General features: G+C 40.8%; 1 pseudogene; it reads left to right on the top strand.

Moving 5' to 3' along the window:
• Nucleotides 1–15,098: 15,098 nt before the first annotated feature.
• LOC103609299 lies at nt 15,099–17,981 on the top strand (annotated as a pseudogene).
• The last annotated feature ends 2,004 nt before the right edge of the window (nt 17,982–19,985 follow it).

The raw sequence follows: 19,985 nt of genomic DNA, 5'->3' as shown, positions 1-19,985 counted from the left end.
CTGCAATCCAAGGATGGTGTCAGCTGTGGGAAATATCCCACTTTGTGACTAGGACACAATGAAAGAAATGAGATACTACATCTTACTTTCTGTTTTGATCACTAAAGTTCAAGTATAAATCGTTTCTACTTAAGGTTTCTAGTGTCAAAAGTACTGAATTCAAATGGTCTATATGACTGGCTTAAAATGATTGGAATGACGAGTTCCCTACTTGTGGGGTATGTGTTCCCTAAAGATCTGTGTTGAATCTACTCTTAGGGATGCTACCAGAAGCAGTAAGCCTTGACCAAACCTGACCAAGATCTAAAACCCATGATCACTGGGAAAGCTCACCATCTTCAAAGATTTCAGTTTTCAGTGTAGGAAGTTTAGTAATTGGGTAGGATTGAATTTCTGATACTCATTATATACAGAGTCTTGTGTCTCATTCATCTTCCCCATAACCTCTTAGGTAAGTGCTGTATACTTTCTCTGTTTTCATGTCCTTTAGGTCAGTGACCTCTTCAATTCCCTTCCTTTAGCTATCTTACTCATTTCCAAATAGAAAAATGTCTAGGTATGATGGCTAATATAAAATGAAATATGTGACTTATATTTGAATGAAATATTTATTGGGAACAAAATAATGTAAATATAAAAATTAGATATTTAAGCAATTCAGAGGAATGGCCAATGATTCTTTGCTATTATTCCTGGGGAGATGAGGGATAAGATGGACCATGGTATCACAAGGACTAAAACGAGAATTAAGAATATATCAAGAGTTTGTGAGCTAAGATCCATGCATCAGTAGCAAACAGAATATTTTAAGAAGAGTAAGGGGGCTATTTCAAGCAAAGTACCATCATCCACATCTCAAGAGAGTAATGAGAATTGCTTGGAATCAGACTGGAAGTAATTCCGCATAACCACAACAATATGAACATTAGCATCTATTGACCCAAGAAATAGCATAAAATACACTTTAAGAATACTGAACCAACAATGCTTTATCTTAGAGTTCGGGTGTTGTGGAGAGTTGGAGATTCCAAGGCAAACAATGTTGAAGAATTTGGGTAGTCTTAAGAAAAAAGTATTCTCCTCCATGAAGTTTCTACTGCTTAAAGAATTTACAACTGGAGCTGGTAATCTAATAGGAATTAAACCAATATTTTTATTAGTCTGGATTTAGTAAGGCAAGGCAGGTCCCTTTCTTCAGGCCCCTTCACCTCCATGATGCTCAATTCCATTGATGCATTTTGGGTACTCTTTCACTGACCTTCCAGATCCTCAGGCCATATTCCTTCCAGCAACTGTGCTTTTGTACATTTACACATCTAACTTCTCTGCCTGGAGCACTTTCTCCCCCTTGTGAATTCATAATCAACTTTCATGTTTCTGCTTGACTATAACTTCTTCAGTGTGTATTTTCTACCATTCTTATATTTAGGCAGGCTGATTCTTTGCTTATATAGCCCATGTTCCTTTTGTTGATTAACTTATCGCAACTTATACCTATTCATTTTGTGTATGTGCATATTAATTGGTGTCTATGCTTTCCCACTGAAATATATGCTCTTTCAGAGCATGCAGAGTATCTGTACATACTGGGAATACAGTGATGACAAAAATGAAGCATTTAACCCATTGAATAAGTATTTGTTGAATTTATGCATCAATTAATCCTAAAATAACCAGTCCATAGGCAGAAAGTGGTGGAGGCTGGAGCTAAAAGTAGGTGTCTCTGTATAGATGAAAAACCCTAAAACATATCTCAAACAGATTGAGATAATTGAAGAAACCTAGTGAAATAAAACTCAGTATTAAGCTTTTATTGGTATCACTGAGATAAAATACCCTGCACTAAGATTTGAAATACTTTACCCTTAACGAAACATGGCACACCAAAAGTAACATTTTCCTCCCAAAGTTGACAATGTCAACTTTCTAACATAGGAATTTGGAATAAAGATGTACTAAGACACCAGAGAAATGCTTGGAAGCTCGTCAGTGCTGAAGGTTCTTTGCACAGGCTCCTTCTCTCCGCACAGATGAACACCATGAGCTTACTGGAAAGGGTTCAAAGAACAGCCCACAGCAGCACTCAAGTTTACTGAAGTGACTGACATGGGCTTCAGCCTGGAATCCAAAGGCGACAGCTGACAAGGAAGAGCAGAAGGGAAGGGAGAGGAAAGAGTTGAAGAGTTACAAAAGCCCAAGGCAGCAGAAAGCAAACATCTTTGGGCATCGTAGCAAGTGGCACCAGAGATCTTTCTAACAGAGTAACATCTGTTGATTGATGCAGACAGCCCTGAAGAAACATCCCTCTCCTGCTCCATTTTAGGGTCTGAAACAATAGGTACAAGAATGGATTGTCTGCATTCCGATATCTTATTTATTTATCTCTGAAGGGAAGATCGATTATAATAAAATAGCATATATTAAATAGTGCTTACTATACATCAGACATTGTTCTAAGTGCTTTGCTTATGTTAACTAATTTAATAAGTCCAACAGTCTTGTCATATTATCATACTATTATCATCCCTTCTTTTTGGGAATGAAAGCACAAAGCACTAAAATAATTTGTCCAAAGTCACACAGCTAGAATTTGATAGTTTAGCTCCTAGGATCATGTTCTTAACTATGGCACTACACTGCCCTGATATTATAATATAAAGGTTAGCATTTACTGAATGTGTAGCATGACTGTTTTACATGTCCAAGAGACATGAAATTCTCAGTTCAAGCTTTGGAAGAATGTTTTTCATTCTGACTTTACAGATGTGAGAATTGAAGTGAATGAAGCTTATATTATATTAATAAGCAGTTATTAAGCAATTCCAGTGCACATAAGATACTAGGTGATGCCTGCCTGTAAAAAGGTGAATGTCCTACCCACAAGTAGCTCTGAGTTTAAGAAGGGACTAAGGGTGAAGGAATAATGGTGAAAGATGGGAATAAACATTTATTAACCACCTACCCTGTTCCAGGTACTGGGCAAGGCATTTTACAGATATTATGCCATGTCATACTTACTGGGCAAGGCATTTTACAGATATTATGCCATGTCATACTATGTCATTCTATGTCATGCCTATGAGCAAGGTGAAATTCTAACCCAGCCTTCTGTAAGTGTGTAGCTTTATTATATACATATCTATAAACCAATAAAGGAGTTGGGGAGACTGCCTTGGCAGGGGTGTTTAGTTAAGCAAGCTGGACATTTATTACAGCCCAATTTATCACTGTCAATTAGTGGTAAGGATCAAATTCGAACTAAGGACTAACAATATCAAATCCATGACATTTGGCCACAGCTTCTCTAGGTCTCAGACTCTAACCAGATTTATATCTTTAATCCTTGTCTTTTCACAGTAACCATGTGTGAGGAACTCGGTACTGATAACCAATGGAACTGCAAACCTGAGAGCACTATCCGTTCCTAACGTTAGTCATGGAAATAACCAGGTGCTGGTTCCAATTTTTTTTTTCTTTGCAGAACACTTTTAATAAGGACAGATGGGAACAGATTTTAGAAAAGAAAGGAAAATGTATTTGCATAAAATAAAAATAATCACACAGACTTTTGCACTGTTTCAAATGCTTTTGTAGGCAGAAATCGTTCTTTCTAAGAATAATTATGCATATTGTAGGAATTTATGATATGGGTTTTCCCTTGGCAATGAGATCAGTAACTCACTAAATGGTCCTGAGTGTGTTCCGTCACCTCCCTTGATCACAATTTCTTCAACTTCCAGTCCTGTGTATAGGCTACACTGGCAAAATTCAAAAGAAAACCCTGCTTAGAGCTCCAAGAAGATAGTGCCCAGAGCTCCAGTTGTTCCCCTGGCTTAAAAGATTCAAATTCTGTAACGTGAATTTTAAGTCTCTGGATTGGCTTCTACTCTCTAATCACCTGGCCACCCTAATTTCTTACCACCTCCCACCACATAGCCCTAACTCCAGACATTCTGACCTGTGGTTTTCTTGTTGTTTGTATGTTTGTTTGTTTCAGAAAATGTCATTTTTATTCAGGATTCAAGCCCTTATCAGATGCTGTTTCATCTTCATAGTATGTATTGTTGCACCTTTATCTCTGAAAAGATACCTACTCATCCTTTAAGACCCCTGCTATGTGAAAGCAATGGCTTCAAAAGGTTTCAATTAGAGTGCAGCCTTTAGAATGTATATATTTGTTTGCCTATGAGTTATGTAAAAAAATCTTATTTTGTAATCCCTTAATTTTAAATAATGTTCAAGCTTTGCGTTATTTGGAAAATATTATTTCTCAAGCTAAATCCAACATGTTAGATCTCATTTCCTGCATTGAGTGTGTCGTGTTTGTGTGTGTGTTGCACAGTTGTTTGTTTGTTACTGTTTGCATTAAGGTGTGTTTTTCCATTTTATGTTCCCTTTATAAATAGCTGGGTCTTTAGAATCAACTTCTCAGGTACTCAGTTATAGGGTACCCTTTTGTGTAGATTTCTTAGACAAAATCAAGTGAGGCTCTGCTGAGTTTGAGCAAGAATTTACTCTGATCCTTCTAATCGATGATGTGTGTGTCTACTGATATTTCTGCCTGAGAGTTCTCACAAATGAATGGAGGGGATTTTTGTTGTTGTTGTTGTTGTCCATAATTTGAAACTGTCCATTGTTCTTCTCCATATGACAGAACATATGAGGAAATGCAATTCCAGAATGCCCTATACCGCCTCCAATACCTGTTTCTCCCCTTCTATTTGAAAACCTATCTCACTTCACCTTACAGAATGTAGCACTCAACCTCCACTCCCCTTTCACTCCTAGCATTTAAGTTAATAGTTTTTATAATGAAATAGAAAGGAGCAGAGTGTGTGTGTGTTGCCTCGGTTAAAAACTGTAGTTTACTGATGGACTTTATGGTTGGTGGACTATGGACCCGCAGAAGAATCGACCACTGGTTTCTTCTCAATGGAGTCTCTCTACACTGAAACTGATATTAATTCCCTCAAAGATATTTAATGATTTGCATACCTATCAGTGTTGTTGTAAATTTGTAAGAGTCACTTTTCTTTTCATGGGCATTTTATTGGAAAGCTTTTGAGCAATGGAAGTGATTCAGCCTTAGCTAACTAGTCAGTGAGTCATGTGAATCGTATTCTAGCACTTAATTCTTTTAATTTATTGTCACTTCCCCATGGGTTCCCAAGCCTAGCATTCCTCCATACATATAATAGGTGCTCAATAAAATTTTGACTAATGAGTTGATTATTTCAATGTGCACTTCTGTAATGTGGTATATGCTGAATTAAATGCTTTCTTACTTAACCCAGCTACAAGTTTAAATATAATTCTGTTCCTATAGCAATTTCTTAGATGAGAAAGGTCATTAACTCTGTTGACATGTGGAATCTCCAACTTGACTTAGTACCGCAACTGAACATTTCTCAAATGACTTTAGTTGATTAAATGAAGCTATGTGAGATTATTTGTCTCTCTGGTAGAATTCATGACTGAATGGCTCCTCATATTTCAGTATTCAGGCTTCAGTGGGTTTCTGAGAAAAATTGCCTTTTTTTTGGAGAAAAGAGGCTTAAATATTTTATTTCAAGAAAGTATGCAGATGATTAAATGTACAACTTAATTGGAATAGCTTGTGTTCACTGAATATTTGAATTTATTATTCCAAATTATCTAGTATACCATAGCTTTTCATTCATTCTCTCATACTTATCTAACCCCCAGAGTAAATATCCACCCCAAGAATGATCTCAAAAATTGTGTCAGAGTAGAATTAATGCTGTGATCTTTTTGTTTCTTTTTCTTATTAATTTTCAGCTTCTTAACACTGAACAATTTAATTTCTTTTTAAAAACTGTATTTTATCCTATTAGTACTTTGAAAGTATACAGAAACATCCTCTGGCAGAAGCACAAAATTTAGAGCTGATTTAGTTGCTTTAGAATGAGCAGATCACCATCATATTCACGGTCATCAGTTTTTAGAGGTGATGAGAAGAAACTAATGCCCCTCAATTGACAAGTTTCTCTCCCAGAAGAGCAAGTACAAGGGGTCTTCCAACAGGCCATGGAAAGATCCATATTATCTTTTAATTCCATTTTTCCATGACCTTTTTCATGTCCCAATTTTGAAGTTTCACATACCGAGTCTCTGACTATATCCTGTACCTGGTACACTGGCTCCTTATTTGTATGGCAAATAGTGAGATGTCCCACTTAAGTTCCCCTGTAAGACAAGACTCACTGTCCAGCTTCAAGGAGTGTGGAAGCCGACAACCTCTAGTTGGCAGCATCTTTAGAGTTTGTTTCAGACACTTTTAGCCTAGATCATACTCCCTTGTGGTGGTGGGGGGGGGGGGGTCTTCCATTCCATTCTTGAAGAAGGCAGTGGTACAAATATCTGACCATTTTCTCTCAATATGGGATTCCTGTGATGGTCCAGACTTTCCCATTGGGTTTCCGGAGATTCTGTCGGGTCTGCATTGTGACCTGATACCTCCCCTGCCCACTCATGCTTCCTCCCATGTCCTTTCACTGGCTGACTCCCCAATGAACCTTTTTCACCCCTAACTCCTTGGTCTCAGCGTCTGCTTCCCAGAGAACACAACCTTTGGACAAAGTATTAGGAAGATTGATAGGAAGGTAAAGCAAATCAATGAAAGGTCAAGAAGAAGAGCCAGCTTTACCTTCCCTCTAGTCTTAAACACGGACGCTCTCCAAGGTTTCCAGCAGCCATTTACTAGTTGATTTGGACATAGTATGAAGGAGGATGGCTTTCTGTTTAGGGTAACAGTTTGGCTGACTGTTTACCTTCAGGGAGCTTTGTGCTAGAGTTTGAAGAACAAGCCCATCCAATAATAATAAAACGGTGTCATGTTTTCCCTTAGGCTTTTTCCTTGGTGCGTACTTCTCTCTTTCCGTGGAAAGAAGGTGTTGTTAGGCCAAGATAGAAATCAAGCCTCCCTGGTCCTCTGGGCCCACTGGATTTATTAACAAAAGCAGAAATCATCCTAATACCTGAGTTCTGGACATCAAGAATGTTATTATCCCGTGTGTATGTAGTTTGTCTTACAGTGAATTCACCACCATTTAGAATCCTCCCTACAATCCTTTGAATTGTGTAAAACACATTCACCCAGAGACATTGTGTCTCAGGGAGGTGAGATGGCCTGACTTAGGAATCATTATGATCAGCATCATTATTCCTACTGAGTATTTAATATTTGTATGAGGCAGGTACTGTGCTAGGTGTTTTGTATTCATTCTCTCCTTTCCAACTTACGACAGCTCTATCACATTGATATCCTGGTGTCCAATTTTCAGATGTGAACACTAAGCCTAGAGAGTTTAAAACATCCAAGGTCACACCGTGTAAAGTGCCCGTTTTGCTCTGCTCATCACTTCTGACAAGTGGATTAATTTTGCCTAGATCCAAGTCCATTGCTCTTTTTCTGTCATCTAAGAGTTCTATTAATGGATGCACAAGAGAAACTGTATGGCACTTTGGACGGATTATGATTTTTTTTGTCTGATATATCTTTCTTGCATGTATGATGGTACACAGATTTCATTACCCAAGATGTATTTTCACTTCTCTGATAAATCAGAAATGCTTATTTCCTTTCTTCATTTTGCTTTTTCTTATGAAGAATGCAGGAGTTATCCTCTTTTTTTTGGAGGTGGGGTCAGATCTATATTGTTTTCTGTTGTAACTATCCTTCCCAAACAATAACCATTTTCACCTTTGTGTGGTTATACTTTAAGCTATTACAATGTTGCTGATTGGAGAGATCATGGAGTATAAGTGTGATAGATATGGCTTTGAATCCGGGAGTTTTTGCTGATATTCTGGGAATCTAACAATTTATTTATAATCCGTATGATTCAGAGGGTAACACCTACTTTATAGGTAATCTATGAAAGATAAAACGAGAGCATATATTCAGCCTTTCTTTTATTTATTCAGCTATCATTCATTGGTGACTGAAAAGACAGACATACACAAGTCAATGCAACAAAACAGGCACACAGGTTATTATGGCAGAATTAAGATGCATAGTTAAGGTACATGACATGGGCAGGGGATTGGACAAGCAAGATTTTCTGGAAGACTTGTTGCCTGAGTTCAGGTATTAAGTATGGGGAGATGTAGCTGAAAGAAGGATAAGTGACATGGGGATAGCCAATATCAGTTACTGCAGAGTGGATAATAAAAGCAAATGGAAAAATCCATAGGGAAAAATTATGCCATGGTTGTTTCAGGTAACAGCTAGCAATAGGGCAGGAATAGTTTTCTGTTATGGGATATAAATTCTGAGGCAGTAGATAGATGGAGTTATGCTACGCATATGTTCGTTTGTGTGTGTAAATAGCCAAAGTCAAGAATGATGTCTTATATGTGGTAAATGCTTAAGAAATGATACTTCTCCATTTTTCTTTTTGAGATTCTTGTTTTTATATGTTTTTCTCTTCTTAGTCCTTGTCTATGACCCACTTAGTTTCCTTCCAATCACCAGAGTCCACTCCTTTGAACTGTCATCCATTATTTTGTGTTCCAGTAAATAAATGACATTTACCCAATTTTTTTTCTCCCACGAGTTTTTGCACAGAATCCGATGTCATCTAAGCCATGTTGGCTGTCTCTTTATATTCTGTCAGGTGTAGATTGAGTCTTAGGAAGTGATGTCATAGATATCATAGATCTCTTGGAAGGATTATCTCTGGGGCAAGTTCTGATGACAGTGGCAATAGAGTAGGGAACTCGTATATTTTTAAATAACGAGCAGTATGGAACAAGGATTAGAATTCTTGAAAATGAGGTAATCAACTACGTTATACATTAATATACACATGAGTAAAATTAAAAAAATAACTTAGAAAATACTTTTATTTACATTCTTAATTTGTTTTATTGTTATGTCTGTTTGGGTTTGTGGCGCTTAGGCTAATGTCAGAATCCTGCTCACTGCACCAATTGTCAAGCTAGGGCTGCATCTGGTGCTCACAGACCCCTCAAGCCCTTTGTCCAGACAGGGTCACAAACCCTTCACATGCCAGGCTGGGTCCCCAGACACCTCACACACTAGGCTGGGGCACCAAACCCCTGACACACAGGTCTATGAGCTAGGTAACCAGCAAACAGGTCTTTGGAAGCCATAGGTGGGAAAACATAGCCGCATGGAATGGCAGACACCCGAGGCAGTCGCCAGCCAGGGTGGGGGTGCCGCCCAAGCCTACTAACTCCACCCACACACAATTTGCTTGCCAAGAATGCTGCACCACCCCCAACCTGCCACGAAGCTATGGAACCTGACCAAACTATTCTATTTTCCCAACAATCCATTCCTTCAGGGTCCCTCCCTGTACAATCTACACATTCAGAATCTTCTGCAATGTTCCTTTAGCAAGGATGGACAACACTTACATTCACATATTACATATTCCATCCCAGTCCCAAAAGTCTTTAGCTTATTGCAGCATCAACTCAAAATTCCAAAGTCCAAAGTCTCTGAGACCAAAAGCAAAAGTCCTTCTAGCTGTGAACATGTAAAACTCAAAAACAAATTTACCTACTGCCAAGATACAATGGTGGAACAGACATTGCATATACATTCCCATCCCAAAAGGGAGGAATAGGCCAGAAAAAAGGAGAAACAAGCCCCAAACAAGTCCGAAACCTAGCAGGACAGACATTAAATCTTAAAGCTCCAAAATAATCTTCTTTGACTACAAGTCCTGTGTCCTGGGCACAATTGGGCATCTGGGCCCCCAAAGCATCAGGCAACCTCACTCCCTCAGCTCGGCCAGGTGCAGCCCAGTGGGCTGCACTGGTGACTGTGGCTTTTCCAGGCCAGTGTTGCACATTGCCAGTGACCTTACAGTTCTGGAGTCCTGGTAACAGCCCTGCTGCCTTGGCTGTATTAGACATTTCCCTGGTGGGGGCTCCCTGTAGGGGCTCTGACCCCACTTTCCTGCTCAGCATTGCTCTACTAGATGGCCTCTGCGGTGGTTCCACCCCTGCAACTGGTCTCTGCCTGGGTCCCCAGGTTTTTTCATACATCATCCAAATGTAGGTGGTGGCTGCCATGCCTCCACTGCTCTCACATACTGCTGGCCTGCAAACTTAACACAATGTGAACACCACCAAGGTTGTCAGCTTTTGCTCTTTGGAGGTGCTGAGGCAGGACTGCTCCAGCCAGAGCAGCTGGGATGCAGGGAGCAGTTTGCCAAGGGTAATGACACCTCAGGTCTGCCCTCCAGTAAAACTCAGTTCTCCTAGAAAGGGAGGGGTGCTCTTCCAAACTTCTCAAATGCCCTCGGGGCCTATGATGGGTGGGCCACCCATCTAGACTTCTCAAATGCTTTTAGGTTTTTTTTCCCATTGTCCTGGTTTTTGAATTACTTCAATCAGCTCAGTTTACATCGGCTATTCACTCAATCTCAGGCAGTTTTGCATCGTTCACCTACAGTTCAAGCAGCTGCATTTGACCAGTCCAGCAGGGAGTGGCTGCCCTGCCCCTGTGCATATCTGTGGCTCTCCTGCAACCTCTTCCACCAAGACAGGCATGCAGTAATGGAGACTAACTATCCCACCTTTTCACCAAGTGAAAACATACTCGAAATTCTGCAGGGGCACCTGTACTTGGATCATCTGCCCATCTGCATGTGGCACTCTTTTCTGAGGTTTATACAGCACCCATCTGGCCATCAGGTTTAAGCGGCACTCTCTGAGCCATTTGCCTTCAGACAAATGCAAATATGTTTACTATATCATCTCTAGAGCACATTATACCATCTACTCCTAGGTCTCATAGTTGCAGCAGCCAGGGGCTCTCTCTGTTTGTGCTGCTTTACTGTCTCAATTTCTTGTGCATAACAGGTCATTCCTGGAGACTCATGGTTTTCCCCAACTCACCACTGGGTTGGTCTTCCCTGGTGTGAGAGGCAGGAGTGGCCAGTCACTGCATGTCATCCTCCAGGACATTTATCTGTGCTTCCAACAACTCTGCTTTCTGTGGCAAATCTCGATCAGTGTGCAGCATAGTGATCAGCAGCCAGGCTCCGGTGCAGAAAAGTGGCTACCAGGCACCACATGCTCAAGGACAGCCACATTTCCTCCCCCTCCCAAGTAGTTTTCCATTGTAGTACCTGGTCTATGCTGCCTTGCAGTACAGTGTGCAGCAACCAGATCCTGGCAACAGGAAAGTGGCCATAGGGCAAAGCATATTCAAAAGTAGCCACATTTCCTCCCCCTCCCAAGTAGTTTTCCATTGTAGTACCTGGTCTATGCTGCCTTGCAGTACAGTGTGCAGCAACCAGATCCTGGCAACAGGAAAGTGGCCATAGGGCAAAGCATATTCAAAAGTAGCCACATTTCCTCCTTCTTCCAAAGGCTTTTGGCTCCTGTGCCTGCTCAGAATCCTGTAACAGACTATGCCAATTGTAGTGCTATGGCTAATGTTGGAATCCTGCTGACTATGCCAATTGCGGTGCGAGGCTAATGTCAGAATCCTGCTCACAGCGCTAATTGTTGAGCTAGGGTTAAGTCTGAGCTAGTGCTCAGAGACCCCTCAAGCCCTTTGTCCTGACTGGGTCACAAACCCTTCACATGCCAGGCTGGGGCACCAGACCCCTCACATGCAGGTCTATGAGCTAGGTAACTGGCAAACAGGTCTTTAGAAGCCATAGGTTGTAAAACATGGCTGCATGGAGAGGCAGACACCCGAGGTAGTCACCAGCCAGGGTGGTGGTGCCGCCCATGCATACTAACTCCACACACACGCAACTTGCTTACCAAGAATGTTTCACCACCCCCAACCTGCCCCAAGGTGAGGGAACCTGACCAAACTATTCTATTTTCCCAACAGGGTTGAATGAAAACAGAGCTATAGACAGAATTTTGTAGGACTATTTGGAAGAAATTTATCAAAATAGAGTTCTAAAGAGAGATTTAGGGTCAGAAAATCACGTTCTTAAAGCCATCACTCAAGAAGTTTTAAACGAATTGGTATGTACAAATAAGAATTACAATTTGTAAAAATAATGTCAGAGAACATTTATTTACCTTTTGCTTATTTATTCACTTATTCACTTATTCAATCACTTATTTTACATATAGATTAATTAAACTACTACTAGCCAGACTCTTTAGTTGTTCAGCATATGACAAAACAGGTTATCATCTTTACTAGATATTAGCATTTTAGAAGGGAAGACAGATTTTAAACAAGTGATTTTAATTCCATATGATGTGTAATATTTAAGCAGAGGTTGGTTGTCTTGTAAGCAAAGACATATGAGCCATGATCTTCACGGAAATTGTTGGTGTTGAAGAATGATTAAAAATTCTCTAGATGTCTGCAGAGGTAGAGCTAGAGTAATGTTGCAGAGCCTCAAAAGTGTACCACAACTGAGCCAAAATTTAAGATTTTAGATTATGGAGTGAGCGGAATGATTTCAATTTTGCTTTTTTTCTCTCTAATATTTTATCCTCACTGAGCACTTGATCCTAGGCATTGGCTAAGAAATCGATTGGATCAAGTTCTCCAATCCTCCTGGTGGCCCTATGATGCAATTGGCATAAATTGCTGTAGGCTCCTGATCACACAATTTAAGCGGGAATTCTCACTCATGTACTTTGACTCTAAAGCATGGCATCCAAGAAAGCTAATACTATCCAATCCCTTTGCTTCAGCTGAGCCTTTGCATAAATGAGAATCATCATTGACCCTGGAACATATCAAGATCTGTTGGGTATTTTAATAACCCCAATAATAACAACAATAACAACAAAATAGCTACCTATACTTGACCATGTTTTATGAAAGGCAATGATTTAATCAATACTAAAATTAGAAATGGTCATTTTTTTACTGACAGATGAAGAAGCCAAGGCTTACCCAACAATATAGCTTGATGGTGATAAAACAAACAAACAAACACAGGACCCTGGTTTATTTGACCCCAGAGTCCACACAGAGCCAACTTCATCACAGCACTCCCTCTTGCTTAGAAAGAGGCCAGATTCACTTTCTCTCCAGCTTCTGCCTGCACTGCTAGCAATGCTCCATAAAAATGCAGAACATGGCTATACTAGCAAAAAAAAAAAAAAAAAAAAAAATCTGCAATTCTTCAGAGACAAGAAATAGCACAAGGCTCTGGGATGCTTGCTTGGAAGTGCTTACCTAGGCTTTCAAGGGGAGGCACCATCAGGAGCTACATCAAACTGCACTATCAACTCCCATTGATTTGATTGCCACCGTTATTCAAGTGAAAAATCGCTCCACTAAAGCCATTCTAAGATGCACTGTGACTGTGGACAACCTCAGAAAACCCCCACATGTCTTCTTAGCAGCCCGCCTGTCACTTCCCTGCAGGGGCTAGTGACATGTGGACTGTATTTTTTTTTTTTTCCTTAAAACATATTTTGAAGCACTAGAGTCAGGTGTGTCTAGTCTCTGCTCTTTGGCTGTAAAATCTAATAATCATTATTAGGTTTATTTTTTTCAGCTTCAATTACTTTGTTAGAGGTACAATTAATAGACATTATGAGGAATTAAGTGATGATAATTGATGTAATAAATGAGATAAATAATTTGGTAGCTAATATTTATTAAGTATCTACTATACACTACCACTGGGCTGACTTTTACTCACTGAACTCCTTTAATAGATCTAAGGGTAAGTACTATTATTTTCTCACCTTACAAATTGGGAAGGTAGTGTAGTATATGCCCTAAGGTGACCCCCATTGAGTCATACCATGTATAACTCTCTCCCTTTGAGTGCAGGCAGATTCTGTGACTTGCTAAAGGCAAAGGGACTTTTCATATGTAATTGGGATCCCCAAAGCATTTGATTTTGAGCTAATCAAAAGATAAATAATCCTGAGTGGGTCTGATCTAATCAAGTGAGTTCTTTAAAAGAGTGCCGGCTATTTCACATATAAAGATGGCATGTATCTACTTTACCAGAACTTAGTATTTTAGATAGGAGGGCAGATTCTAAACAAGTGATTATAATTCAGTGTGATGTGTCTTACTTAAGCAGAGGTGGTGATTGGTTGTCACGGGAATGCAGATATATGAGCCACAACTTGGATAGAAAATATCAGTACTGAAGAAGGAATACAAATTCTTTGGGTAGACTAAAGAGGAGAAGCCTAAGTAATGGTTCAAAACCTCAGAAGTATAAACACCACAGTCAAGTAGCTTATATTGGGCAAGAGAAGTCAGAGATTCTCTTGCTCCCCTTGAAGATGAATGATGCCCTGAGCTCTATAGCTGGAGGAAATCAATTCAGCCAGCAACTCATGGGAGCTTGGAAAAGGATCTTTCCTCAGTTAAGTCTCTAATCGGAATGCAGCCCAACCAACACCTTAGCTCCTGACTCATAGATACTGTGAGAAAATAAATGTGTTTTTAAAATCATTTTTCAATCGAGGTGCAATTCAGATAATATAAAATTAACCATTTTAAGGCATACAAATCAATGGCATTTAGTACATTCACCATGCTGCACAGCAACCATCACCAATATCTATTTCCAAAATATTTTTATCACCCCAAAAGGAAACCCTATAACTACTAAGAGTGCATTCCACATCCCCCTTACCCCCAACCCTAGAAGCCACTTATTTATTTCTGTCTCTATAGTTTTACTGGATACTTCATATACATGGAATCATACAATATGTGACCTCTGTGTCTGAATACTTTTGCTTGCTTAATGTTTTTGAGGTTTACCCACATTGTGGAGTTTATTAGTACTTCATTCCTTCCATGGGTGAGTAATATTCAATTGTACGGATATATAGAATTTTGTTTATCCACTCATCTATCAATGATCATTTAAGTTGTTTCCACCTAAAGCCTATTGTAAATAGTGCTGCAATGAATACATGTACACGTATTGGAGTTCCTGCTTTCACTTCTTTGGAGTGTTGAATTAGGAGTGGAATTTCTGGCTTATCTGAAAATTCTATGTTTACTTTTTTGAGGAACTTCTATTGAGGAAACACTCTGGAACACTACCAAAAATGTATACTATTAATCTTTCTCCCATCCTTCCCCAAGGGGACCTGTGGCCTTTTACCGGAGTAACTGTGCATTGAGAAAGGGAAATTATCAGACCTTTTGGGACTAGTAGACACTGGATCTGAACTGACATTAATTCCAGGAGACCTGAAGTGTCACAATGGCCTTCTGGTAAGAATAGGAGCTTAGAGGGGTCAGGTGATTAATGGAGTCTTAGTCCAAGTCCAACTCACTGTGGATCCAGTGGGTCCCTGAACCCATCCTGTGGTTATTTCCCCAATTCTAGAATGCATAATTGGAATAGACATACTTCGGAGCTGGCAGGATCCCCACATTGGTTCCCTGACCTGTGGAGTGAGGACAATTGCGGTGGAAAAGGCCAAATGGAAGCCAACAGAGCTGCCTCTACCTAGGAAAATAGTAAATCAAAAAGAATACGTCATCCCTGGAGGGATTGCAGAGATTATTGCTACTATCAAGGACTTGAAAGAGGCAGGGGTGGTGATTCCCACCACATCTCCATTCAACTTTCCTATTCGGCCTGTGAAGAAGACAGATGGATCCTGGAGAATGACAGTGGATTATCGCAAGCTTAACCAAGTGGTGACTCCAAGTGCAGCTGCTGTACCAGATGTTGTCTCATTGCTTGAACAAATTAACACCTTTGCAGGTATCTGGTATGCAGCTATTGATCTGGCAAATGACTTTTTCTCCATTCCTGTCCATAAGGCCCACCAGAAACAGTTTGCTATCAGCTGGCAAACCCAGCAATACACCTTTACCATACTACCTCAGGGGTATAAAAACTCTCCAGCTCTATGTCACAGTTTAGTTCGCAGGGATCTTGATCATCTTTCCCTTCCACATGGCAGTATGCTGGTCCATTACATTGATGACATTATGCTGACTGGACCTAGTGAGCATGAAGTAGCAACTGCTCTGGACTTATCGGTAAGATATTTGTGTGTCAGAGGATGGGAAATAAATCCAACTAAAATTCAGGAGCCATTTATCTCAGTTAAATTTCTAGGGGTCTATTGATGTGGGGCATGCTGAGATGTCCCTTCTAAGGTGAAGGATAAGTTGTCATTCTGGCCCTTCCTACTACCAAGAAAGAGTCATAGAACCTAGTGGGCCTATTTGGATTTTGGAAGCAACATATTTCTCATTTGGGTGTGTTACTTTGGGCCTTCTACTGAGTGACCTGAAAGGCTAATAATTTTGAGTGGTGCCCAGGACAGGAGAAGGCTCTACAACAGGTCCAGGCTGCTGTGCAAGCTGTTCTGCCACTTGGGCCATATGACCCAGCAGACCAGTGATCCTTGAGGTGTCAGTGGCAGATATGAAAGTTGTTTGGAGCCTTTCACAGGCCCCTATAGGTGAATCACAGGGAAGACCCTTAGGATTTGGAGCAAGGCCCTGACATCATCTTCAGATAACTATTCTCCTTTTGAGAAGCAGTTCTTGGCCTGCTACGGGGCCTTAGTAGAAAATGAACACTTGACTATAGGTCACCAAGTTACAATGAGACCTGAGCTGCCCATTATGAACTAGGTGTTATCTGACTCAGATAGCCATAAGTTTGGGCATGCATGGTGGCACTCAATCATCAAACGGAAATGGTATATACGTGCTCGGGCCCAAGCAGGTCCTGAAGGTGCAAGTAAATTACATGAAGAAGTGGCCCAAATATCCATGGTTCCTTCTCATGCTACACTGCCTTCTCTTCCTCAACCTGCACCTGTGGCCTCATGTGGAGTTCCCTATGATCAATTGACACAGGAAGAGAAGGTTAACACCTGGTTTACATGATATGCAGGCACCACCTGAAAATGGACAGCTGCAGCATTACAGTCCCTTTCTGGTACATCCCTGAAGGGCAGTGGTGAGGGGAAATTTTCTCAATGGACAGAACTTATGGCAATGCACCTGACTGTGCACTTTGCTTGGAAGGAGAAATGGCCATATATGTGATTATAAACTGATTCATGGGCTATAGCCAATTGGTTTGGCCGGATGGTCAGGAATATGAAAGGAACATGATTGGAAAATTGGTGAGAAGGAAATTTGGGGAAGAGTTATGTGGATAGACCTCTCTGAGAGGGTAAAGGATGTGAAGATATTTGTTCCCCACATGAATGCCAGTTGAAAGGTGACCTCAGCTGTGGAGGACTTTAATAATCAGGTGGATAGAATGACCATTCTGTGGAAACTAGTCAGCCTCTTTCTCCAGCCACCCGTCATCACACAGTGGGCTCATAAGCAAAGTGGTCATGCAGGCAGGGATAGAGGTTATGCATAGGCTCAGCAACATGGACTTCTGGTCACCAAGGCTGATCTGGTTACAGCAACTGCTGAGTGCCCAATCTGCCAGCAGCAGAGACCAACACTGAGCCCCCGATATGGCACCATTCCCTGGGGTGATCAGCCAGCCACCTGGTGGCAGGTTGATTACATTGGACCACTTCCATCATGGAAGAGATAGCATCTTGTCCTTATTGGAATAGACACTTACTCTGGATATGGATTTGCCTTGCCAGCACAAAATGCTTCAGCCCAAACCACCATCTGTGCACTCAAGGAATGCCTTATTCACCATCATGGCATTCCACACAGCATTGCTTCTGACCAAGGAACTCACTTCACAGCTAAAGAAGTGCAGCAACGGGCTCATGCTCATAAGATTCACTGGTCTTACCACGTTCTCCATCATCCTGAAGCAGCTGGTCTGATAGAACGGTGGAATGGCCTTCTGAAGCCACAGTTACAGTGCAAGTTAGGTGACAATACCTTGCAGGGATGGAGCAAAGTTCTACAGAAGGCTTTATATGCTCTAAATCACTTACCAGTCCATGGTTCTGTTTTTTCCCATAGCCAGGATTCATGTCCAGGAATCAAGGGGTGAAAATGGAAATGACACCCCTCACCATTACCCATAGGAACCCACTAGCAAAATTTTTGCTCTGCTGGTCTAGAGGTCTTGGGTGCAGAGGGAGGAATGCTTCCATCAGAGACACAGAAATGATCCTGTTGATCTGGAAATTAAGGCTGCCCAACCTGGTCACTTTGGGCTCCTCATGCTTCTGAGTCAACAGGCTAAGTAAGGAAGGAGTTACGGTGCTGACTGGGGTGATTGACCCAGGCTTCCAAGGGAAAGTTGGAGTACTACTTCACAATGGAGGTAAGGAAAATTATATATGGAATACAGGAGATCCTTCAGGACATCTCTTAGTACTGCCATGCCCTTTGATTAAGTTCAATGGAAAATTACCACAACCAAATACAGGCAAGATTATGAATGGCCCAGACTCTTCAGCAATGAATCACTCTGGCAAGTAAAGAACCATGACCCCTGAGGTGCTCGCTGAGTGCAAAGGGAATACAGAATGGATAGTGGAAGAAGGTAGTTTTAAAAATAAAGCTCTGACCACATGATCAGTTACAGAAACTAAATAATTTTCAGCTGATATTGTTTCTAAAATTTGTCTCTGAACAAACATTAGCTAATGGAACACCATGATAAACACTTAGCACTAAGAATGAGTATCTTAGTCCATTTGTGCTTTTATAACAAAATATCTTCCAATGGGCAATTTTAAATAATAGAAATGTAGTTCTCACAGTTCAGGAGGCTGAAAAGTTCAAGATCGCAAAACCAATGGATGCTGTGTCTGGTGAGGACCTGTTCCATGCATGGAGTCTTGTGGTGGCAACCTTGCATGGTGGAAAAGGCAGAAGGGTCATTAAATTCCCTGAAACACTGTTCGCTTTTTCAACAAAGTGTGTGTGTGTGTGTGTGTGTGTGTGTGTGTCGTGTGTGTGTGTGTGATGTGTACGTATTATGACCAAACTCTTTCTATGTGTACCTCTGAAGATAAAAACGATAGAGTCTCTTTTATAAGGGCATCGATCTCATTCATGAGGGTGGAGCATTCATGGTCTAATCATTTCCTAAAGGCCCCGTCTCCTCCTACTATTACACTGGGGATTAAGTTTCAACATGAATTCTGGAGGGGCACATTCAAACCAAAGCAGTGAAATATCTAAGTTATAACATCTGTTTTATATAGATAGGAAAACTGAAGCCCAGATAGGAACTCTAAGTGGAAGATATAAACCTAGGGTCAAGTTCAGATGGAGCAGGAGACACCTGGGCCCTACTCATGATGTTTGGCCCATTGTGGGGGCTCAGTAAGAGATTAAATGTGAAGACTAAAAATTATTAGTACGATATATTGAACTAGGCTCCCTTTTAAGAAACAGATAAAAGCCACAGGGTATTTCTATATGCCATACAATGTTGTGCTTCTCCGTGTGTTTGGGTTTGGGTGTGCATGCATGTGTATTCCCACTGTTTTAAAACTATGCTTTCTTTTTAAAGTTAGTGAAACTGCCTAAAAGTAACTTTGATAAAACAGCACTATATATTGACACATTTTCTGGATCAATCCTGCTACATGCTAAAGGAAACATTTTGCCAGGATATGAATGTAAGTGGGGGTTTGGGAGGGGGAGTGACATTCACCCTTTCACATGACAATAGCCAAGGTAGGTGGTGCAGACATTGGCAAATTTTACCACAGGGCCATTACTTTCAAATTTAAGCTCTTCTCTGTCATGCTTTTTTGGTATGTTAACACACCCAAAGAGGAAACTGGCAAACTCACTGAGTGTGGGAGAACTTCTGGGAGAGTGTTAAGTGTTCATACTGCTTTTGAGTCAGTGGGGTGTCTGTAATCTTATCTGAAACCCCAATGCCGAACTGAAATGGAGATAGTCGACATAATTCAAGGCAGCCAAGCTGAAAGTGATTTGGAACATTTTCTTGTTTATAGAATTTGCTGCTCACTAAACCTGCAATCATTAGAGATCACTCTGGAGACCAGAGCTGAGCTGTGGAACACCACAATGGGTAGCGTGCTACACTCTGCTTTTCATTTTCAGAAGCAGTCAGAGCTAATCTTTAAGT

This window comes from Galeopterus variegatus, unplaced genomic scaffold, assembly GCF_000696425.1.
Source record: "Galeopterus variegatus unplaced genomic scaffold, G_variegatus-3.0.2 Scaffold9447, whole genome shotgun sequence".
NCBI classification, from domain to species: Eukaryota; Metazoa; Chordata; class Mammalia; order Dermoptera; family Cynocephalidae; genus Galeopterus; species Galeopterus variegatus.
This window is presented reverse-complemented; position numbering and strand designations above follow the sequence as displayed.